The 9,298-nt window shown below is 45.7% G+C and overlaps 1 pseudogene; it reads right to left on the bottom strand.

Moving 5' to 3' along the window:
• Positions 1 to 1,972: 1,972 nt before the first annotated feature.
• Positions 1,973 to 2,429, bottom strand: LOC112851573 (small ribosomal subunit protein bS21m pseudogene; annotated as a pseudogene).
• Between the last annotated feature and the right edge of the window lie 6,869 nt (positions 2,430 to 9,298).

Here is a 9,298-nt window from a genome sequence, read left to right as displayed (position 1 = left end):
TAACACTTGGGTTGCTATTCTTTCTGTCTTCTGAAATCCTTTAACCAAATAGGCACTACTACCCACTTGTCTCTAGTCCCTGAGTCTACAGTGTCTAAATAGAACAGGTTAGAGCATTGTTGTCAGTGGCTCTGGGACGACGTTTATGTCCAGATAAGAGGAGCCCCTGACCTGAGTCCCAGGGTATAGAGACCCTTTCCTCTTGGCTGTGCCTCTTAGGTTGGAATGAGAAGTCTGCGGGGCCTCTAGGACTCCATGCCATCCCCACCGGACTGTGCTCTGTGTTTTTGCAACCTGGGAATTCTCTGGCCAAATGTTCCCAACCCCATGGGGTGACGGGATCTGCTTGGACTTCTGTCCTAGATCCATTGTCCCAGAAGTGCTCAGGCCCAAGGGGCAATTGTGTACAAGGGCGTGTTGACAGAGCATGCCTGTGTTGTGGGGGCGGGGGGGGGGGGGGGGATGGTCCACGCATGCACGTAAGGACCTTACAGGGCAGGATGGAACCAAGGCTGGGAAGAGGAAAGGGTGGGCCAGGGGCCAGTTTTCCCTGCCCCATCGTCTGCCAGCCCAGGCTTCTGAGCACGTTCACTACCAGCCTGGTCTTCAGATCATTATGAAGGGGTATGTGGCGAGGTGGGATGAGAGGACATATTTGAGTTTGCTGACTTGGTTTCCAACCGTTAGATATTCTAGTCATCTGGCACGTAGCCTCTGTTTGTGCCCTGGCCCCGGGCCCTGCAAGTGTCAGGACGAGCCTGAGTGGCTTCTGAAAGCTAGGCTTGACGGTGGTAGCAGTATTTAAATGTCCCGTATGTGCATCTTACCTCTCAACTTCATTTTTGGGCTTCTTAGGTGTCTTTTTGCCTCAGTCATGCCCGGCACATAAGTAGTTCATGACTAATGGCTACCTCTATGGTAATGATCACACGCCGTCCCGATAAACAGGAGAGCCAAATGCACGATGAGCTGGCAGTCGGCCTTTAACTCTCCTGACTCCCAGCGTCGGGTGCAACACACCCCCTTTACACAACGGTAAGGCAGAGCGTGCGAGAACTCAGCCGTGTCTGTGTGCTCCCCCCCCCCCCCCTGCACACCGCACACGCCTGCTCGGAGGCTGTGCCACTGACAGCAGGCACGTTGCTTGTCCTGAATTTTTCAATCACTCTCCTCGCGTGGCTGGAAATGGTATGAAGAATTCATGTTCCAACTGAGTATATAACCCTCTTACCACAGACACATTTGTACTTATTTTTAAATGTTTTCAAGGATATTTTTGGTTTCGTCAAATCAAGCAACTTGAGCATCATGCAGGCTTAACTTACAAACCCACAGTTGCTGAAAGAGGGCTGTGGCGTTTGAAGGAAAAAAAGTAATTATCCGTAGAGAGCCATTTCACTTCTGAGAGTCAAGTCTGCTTCGAAAAGTTTATGTCCCAGTGACTGATAGAGATCAAAAGGTAGATAATCCAGCCCCCCGCCCGCCCCAGAACGTGTGGGTGCCTTGTTTACCACTGAAATAGCTTTGGGGCTGGCAGAACATTCCATTGGCCTTTAGATTTACAATATCACGAAGGCATTGTCATATCTCCTATTTATTATTCAGAGAAGTGAGACCAAAAATAGACTCCCTGAATCCAAAACTCAGAAACACAGAGAACAGGTGGGTGGTTGCCAGGGGAGGCAGTGGGAGTGAAACGGGTGAAGGGGGTCAAAAGGTACAAACTTGTGGTCGTAAAATAAGTATTCCTTGGAGGTAATATAAGCACGGCAGCTCTAATGAGCAATACCGTATTGCATGTTTGTTGCCAAGAGTAGATCTTAAAAGTTCTCATCACAAGAAAAAAAAAACCTGTCAGCTATGCGTGGTGACAGATGTTAACTAGACTTATTTGTGGTCATTTAACGACAGATACAAATATTGAATCATCGTATTGTACACCTGATGCTAACATAATGTTGTACATTAGTTACACCTGTTTTTATTTTATTTTTTTATATGTGATTGAGTTTATTATTATAAAAAAGGGGAGAAAAAATGAGGTTTGAGATAGGAAGGAGACAGCTGGAGAGGGATTTTCATACTGGGCCTACAATCCACAGGCCTCAGCAGCCCTGCCATGGGTCTGCCCGATTCTTTCGCATCAAGAAGTTGATCTTGCGAGCCATTTCCATGTTGTAGATCCGCCGGGCAGGTTTCATAGCTTTCCCTCTGTTGTCGGCGACAAGGCTTTTCATAGTACCGCCGTCGCTTAATGTCCTCAATGAGCCCATCCATGGTGAGAATTCTGTTTAGGGTCCTGTATGCACCTTCCACATTTCCTTCCTGTACCATCACAGTCCTGGCAATGAACTTCAGATGTTTTGCCATCACCTTGGGGTTTAAATCCTCACTCTGCAGGATCCCATGCCCTCCGGAACCAGCCTCCAGGAACCAGTTACACCTGTTTTTAAAACAGACCAAAAGGGGGTTAGATATAGTCTCACAAACACAGAGGTGCTGATTTCTCCTATGAGATTGATTCCTAATCCTCTCTGACTCTCCTGGTCCGGCCTCCACATGTGACTGGTTCCTTCCCAACTTCTTAGAAATAGCTTGTTATTTCCTGCATAATTTCCTTTCTTTTCTTTTTCTTTTTTTTTCTTTTTTTTTTTTTAGAGAGAGCGTGAGCTGGGAGAGGGGCAGAGGGAGAGGGAGAGAGAATCTTAAGCAGGTTCCATGCTCACCACGGAGCCCAATGCGGGGCTCAATCCCACAACCTCGGATCATGACCTGAGCTGAAATCAAGAGTTGGGTGCTTAGCCAACTGAGCCACCCCAGCGGCGCCCCTCCTGCATAATTTTCTTAAAGGGGTGGACATGTAAGTGGTCCTCATTCACATCTCAGAGTATAAAAACACAAATAATTGTTACCCATTTAAATATGTAGAATCTAATCGACAGGAGTTTAAAAATAACCACTTGAACCTGGGTGATCCACATCTACTGAGGACGTGCAAAGTGGAGCCAATTCTGCCATGTTGCCTTCTGCTGTGTTTTGTCTAGATTTTGAGAAGAGAGGCCAGGAAACAGGCCACGAGTACCAACCATGGAAGCCACGTGCGGTTGAACTACTGACCTGGTTCCCCGCACCCCATGTGAATGGCTCTCTGTGCTGCTGGAATCTATTGAGGGTTCTATACTTCTGTTTCTAGCAGCTTTATTGAGGTATGATTTACACACAATAAAATCACCCACTTTTTTTTTTTTTTTAATTTTTTTTTTTTTTCAACGTTTATTTATTTTTGGGACAGAGAGAGACAAAGCATGAACGGGGGAGGGGCAGAGAGAGAGGGAGACACAGAATCGGAAACAGGCTCCAGGCTCTGAGCCATCAGCCCAGAGCCTGACGCGGGGCTCGAACTCCCGGACTGCGAGATCGTGACCTGGCTGAAGTCGGACGCTTAACCGACTGCGCCACCCAGGCGCCCCAATCACCCGCTTTTTAAGTGTTAAATTCAATGAGTTTAGAAACTCCGTAGAGTCAGGTGGTCACCAGCGCACTGCAAATACACAGCATTTCTCTCACCCTGAAAGTCCTTCCTGCCCCTTGCTTTCCTCTGTTTTGGAAGGTGGGACGGCAGATTCAACATGAATCAGTGTTAGGGCTGAAGTGCAACCACAGACTGCCCCTGCTAGAGCGTGGAGACGCTGTTGTGTACCCAGTCTTGCCTACGGGAAAGGAAGAATCACTGCTTTAGGCTAGAGATTTCTTTCTTTCCTTTGGGAAAAGAAACAGCAGGTGCCGGATAGCCGGTGTTCCGCTCTTGTGTGTGATGTTGGGTTTATTTGCAGTGCGTTTTGAAGCCGCACTTACCTGGTAGGCCCATGGGATTCTTTATTACTCCAGAGTTACTTAGGTCAGCAGGGCCCCCTCCTGAGCACCCTGGAGATGAGGTTGTGGTGGCAGATGAGCACAGGGCCCGGGGGGTCAGGCAGGCCTGGGTTCTGGTCCATGCTTTGCAATTTTCATACGATGTGACCTTGAGAAGGTTACTTAATTCCTCGAGTTTCTCCTCTGTCAGGTGGTGATAAAAAACGTCATCTCATAGGATTAGGATGAAGGTTAAAAAGATTGCTGTGAACCTGCTACCACAAGGCCAGGCACACAACAGGCCTTGCTGGTTTTGCATCCAGCGGATCTCCTGTAGATGAGACGTGCGTGCCAGTTGAGGCTGCTGCCTCCTCCATGAAGCCCACCGCCCAGGCCGTGTGGAGGCAGCAGCATTCAGCCCCATGCAGGTCAGCCGGGCTTGTGCTGCGTGTCTGCCCATGACGGCCATGTGTCTGTCATCAGGCCACCATTATCCAGCTGAGCCCGTCTCCTCCCCCAGCCTCTCAAGCTTCTGCGACAGAGACCCTTCCAGCCACTCAGACGCGATCCTGGAGATGAAACCTGTTTGTGCTCTTGGGCTGACCAGGAGTTTTCTGCTTGTGTGCAGAACCGACCATCCCCCCCCCCCCTTTTTTTTTGGAAACAAAACTCAACTTTATTCATTTCTGATTTGAAAAAAAAAATACAGTTTCACAGGGTCCTTTGTGGAAATTTATAGAAAACCACATGTCACGTTGCTGATTATCTCCAGACCCAGAGGAACCACTTCATTTAAAGAGACTCTTTTTACAACCTTTTCTTTTCTAAGACTATTTTGTAAAAGTATTTTAAATGTTTTTTTAAAAGCATAGTATGTCCCTTTAAAGAAAATACAGTGGTCCATCAATTTACTAAATGTTTTTTTCAGCCCCTGACTCTGTAGTCAAAACTCGGGATAGAAACATCCAGAAGGCCTGGTCATCCCTGCAGAAAAATTGGAATAAGTGGGAGGAAGGCTGTAGTGACACAGGCCTGAGAGCAGCAGAATGTGACAGGTGCTCCAGCAGAGCGAGAAGGGCCCAGAAAATGGAGATGTAATGACAAATTGATGACGGGGGGGGGGGGGGGGGGGGGGGGGGGGTGCTGAGTAAGGATTCCTACAGGAGGTGACATCCGAGCTGGATCTCCGAGATGGGGAGTGAAAGGAAAGACGACGTGGTAGGAAACTCAAGGGGACAGACCGGGTGACTCTGTGGGTAGTTACGTGCAGGCTGGGTTTGGAAGGGCCGCCTGGTCTGCTGTGCTTGGAGAAGAGGGTGAGGGGAGTTTGGCAAGAGCCGAGGCTGGTGAGAGAAGTCGGGGAGGCCCCTCGGAGACAGAAACGCGTGACGGTCCCGTGGGAGGCTTTGCAGATGAGACGAGGAGAGCCACCTGAAGACATACCTTCCCTGGCAGGTCTGGGAGAGACACTCCCCCAAAGACCTTGATCGGGGGGCAATATGGCCAGAATGTTTGTATGTGAGCAGAGCTCTATTACCACCACACCTTGGTGTTCACACTTCTGTGTCATCGGAGTGGGGAGACCTCATCGAGGCAGAACACCAAGTGGAGGGCATGGCAGGTAAAAGGGGAGGCCCAGGTTCATATGCAGCCAGGCAATGAGTGCAGGAATCTGCCCTCACCTGCCTCACCTGCCCTGCATTGCTCACGTCCTCTTGACCGACGGTGGGGACCAAACTACTCCCTTGTCAGCTGTGGGGTCTCACCTTCCTTTCTCTCTTCCCATGCGATTGTTCCATTGCAGTGTTTCAATCCTTTTCTGCTATTGCTCCCACTAAAGGGACACGTTGAATTTATTTACATATTCATTCATTTAATTTCTGTGTAACGCTAGAAAGTAAATGTTGAAGAATACGACTTTTTGGGTAGAGTGAAGCTTTGGAAGGTCACAGACTATTCTAATACCTAATTTTTTTTTTTAACCTCCCCCCCTGCCAAGAACTGGTTTCCACCCCCTTGGTGGTGATATCACCCCCATGAAAATGCATGTCCTGTTGAATGTATGTGTAAGTATAAATACATAAACACATATTTGATCATAAGCCATTCTAAATCTTTTTCTAGAAATAACTTCAGTATAAATCATCAACTCCATTTATGACGTAGATGCAATAAGCTTTCCTAAAGCAGAGACTGAATTTGAGATACTAAACTTAGCCAGTGGGCTCATTTACAAGGGTAACATTAGTCTGTGAGTGATTTATTGCCTGAGGGGGAATGGCGTGGACCTTTATTTCTTAATTGCTCCCATCCGAAATGTTCTGGGACTTCCGAAGAGCATACCATAAAAATGAAATTTTAAAATGGCAATGCCATTTTATAGGGAAAGCTGGAATGATATATGTGGGTAATATGCCAATATGAGCGGCTGATCCAAGACATTGGCCTGAAATTCAGTGAAGTTAAAGGCAAGAATAAGATGAAAAATTATTACTTAATGAGAATTTTCAAGGCACTTCAAATAGATGAAATTTGAGTTGAGATTATTTAACTCCAAGAAAAAACAAACAAGCTTCTCTGCCACGTGAAACCTGTGACATGACTTAGTCCCAGAGCTCCTGGACGTGAAGACTTCAGTGACTTTAAACTGGGGGATCTCAGCATAAAAAGGGGGTTTTTCTTTGCAGACTGCAGGAATTAGTAAGTTTTTTTGCGTCCATTTTTTTGACCAATTTTTTTCTTGCTGTGCTAAAATATGCGTAACATAACATTTACTGTCTCAATCATTTTTAAATGTATAGTTCAGCATCATTAAGTCCTTCGCATGATAACCATTAGCACCTTCCATCTCCAGAACTCTCTTCATTTTGTAAAACTGGAACTTTGTACCCATTAAACAGTAACTCTCCATTCCCCTTCCCCCCGCTCCAGTGATAACCACCATTCTACTCTCTGTTACTGTGAGTTCACACACACACACACACACACACACACACACACACACACACACACTCACGCTCACAATTTCTTCTTTTCCCTCCACATATACGTGAGATCCCGGCAGTATTTGTCTTTCTGTGTCTGGCTTATTTCACTTAGTATATGCCCTCCAGGTTCGTCCCTGTTGTCACAAATGGGAGGATTTCCTTTTTTTAGGGCCGTGTAATATTGCATGCATATATATATGTATACACACATACACACACACACACACACACACACACACACACACACCCCACATTGTCTTTACCTGTTCATCTGCCAGTAGACATTTACATTGTTTTCCTGTCTTGGCTATGATAGATAATGCTACACTGAACATGAAAGTGTAGCTATCTTGTCAAGATGGTGATTGTATTTCCTTTTGATGTGAGGAAATATGGGATATGGGCTTGCCAGATCATATGGTAGTTACACTTTTATTTTTTTTGAGAAACCTTCACCCTGGTTTCCGTAGTGGCTGCAACAACTCAGACTCCCAGCACGTGCAGAAGGGATACATCATTGTGAGGCAGATGAGCTGGGATCCCATTGTGGTTTTGCAAATCCCTGATGATTAGTGATGTTGAGCACCTCTTCTTGTGCCTGTTGGCCGTTTGTATGCTGCCTCTGGAAGGAAAAAATGACTATTTTTTTTTAACCTAGGGAAGTTAGCTATTTTTCATTAATTGATTAATCCTCACGTGTATATGTTTTCTTTAAGATTGTATAAATTTTTACATTTACTATTTTCTCCTATTCTATCATTTGTTTCTCATTTTTTAAATAGTTAAACATTGACTCATTTAGAAAAACTTTTTTTTTTTTTTTAATTTTTTTTTTTTTCAACGTTTATTTATTTTTGGGACAGAGAGAGACAGAGCATGAACGGGGGAGGGGCAGAGAGAGAGGGAGACACAGAATCGGAAACAGGCTCCAGGCTCTGAGCCATCAGCCCAGAGCCCGATGCGGGGCTCAAACTCCCGGACCGCGAGATCGTGACCTGGCTGAAGTCGGACGCTTCACCGACTGCGCCACCCAGGCGCCCCTAGAAAAACTTTTAATTGTATGAGCTGGGAAGTCTAATTTTATATTATGTAAATGTATATGTTTTTGCTAAGAATTAAGCAGCTTCGCTAAATCTCAATATTAGTCCTCTCTCTTCCAACTCTGTTCTTTGAGCACTTGAGAATTTTAGGTACACCACCTTTTGAATTGGTACTGTTAGTACTCCGAATGAGTTAATAAGTCATAGGTAATGTTATACCTCCACCATTAAAGACTCTGGTTCCAGAAAACCACTTGACGTAAGATTTGAAGGTCATCTTTGTTTGGAATGACTCGTAGAATTTTTCTCTAACTAAATGCCAGTGAGGCTGGACTTGGGCAAACGATTGGCCCAGTCATCTCACCTTTGAAAGCTTCTGAAAGACTATAGGAACCTCTCTTTGTCATACAGTCCTTCCAGGTTGTTGGAGTTCTTGAAGTATCTTTAAGTGCCTATTAGTAACACGTCTAGTGCACGTGACTCGGTTCATGTTTCTTAAATTCTCTGCATCTTGGTTTCTTCCCTTATAAAATGGGTATAAGAAATAAGAGTAGCCTGCCTTATATTGTTGTAAGGACTCAATGTGTTATGTAGAAGGCATTTAGTACTGGGCTTAGCTGCTGGCTGTTATTATTAATAATGTTCATCACATTTCAAAATCACCCGTAACTTAAGATAAAATTAATTAATAAAATGTAATTTAATAGGTGTTAATATTTCACTCCTAATTGGTAAAATTAACTTTATACTTGAGGCCTGAGTCATCTCCAGCTGAACTCCATGCCCCCATCATTTTAAGCTGCCTGTAGTTCTCCAGCGTGCTTATTCATCTTCCATAGCTCAGCATCTCTGGACATGTTTCTCCTGGTGCTCGGAATGCCCCTTCCCAGCCCTGCTGCCCCCTCTTACTCCCTGACCCCCTGCCTCTCAGCCGTCTTACAGGGCTCAGCTCAGGCCTGATCTTCTCTGAGATGTCCTCCCCAAATCCCGCCCAGCGTCTCCTGTCCCCGAGCCACCCCTCTAGTCTGGTTTACGTGTGCCTTTTTTTTCATGATTTCCTCAGCTGGTACTTCCCTCTGTTACTCATTCGCTTCTTCATTAATTCGTCCGCTTCATAAACATCTGCAGAGAGGCTATCATGTGCCAAACACTTTCTGTGCCACTGAATTATCAGCCCCCGGCTCCTCGCGGGCACGGTATCTAACTGGCATGTTAGAGCTCCAAAAGTAACGACTACATGAAACAATTCCTTCCAGTGTGCATACTGCCCCTTAATGTTACTTTCTGAGCTCCCTTCTTTAACCCATCAAAATCCTTTTAGGGGATTCTGAGGTATTCTGTAGTCTAATTTGAGCCCAAAGAAGGGAGGATCCTCCTTACTAGAAAACAGATGAGAAAGTGATAGTGTAACTCAGACGT

The sequence above is a fragment of the Puma concolor genome, chromosome D2, assembly GCF_028749965.1.
Source record: "Puma concolor isolate L17-30 chromosome D2, mPumCon1.1.hap2, whole genome shotgun sequence".
Classification (NCBI taxonomy): domain Eukaryota; kingdom Metazoa; phylum Chordata; class Mammalia; order Carnivora; family Felidae; genus Puma; species Puma concolor.
Note: the sequence above shows the minus strand (reverse complement) of the source record. Positions and strands in the feature narration are given on the sequence as shown.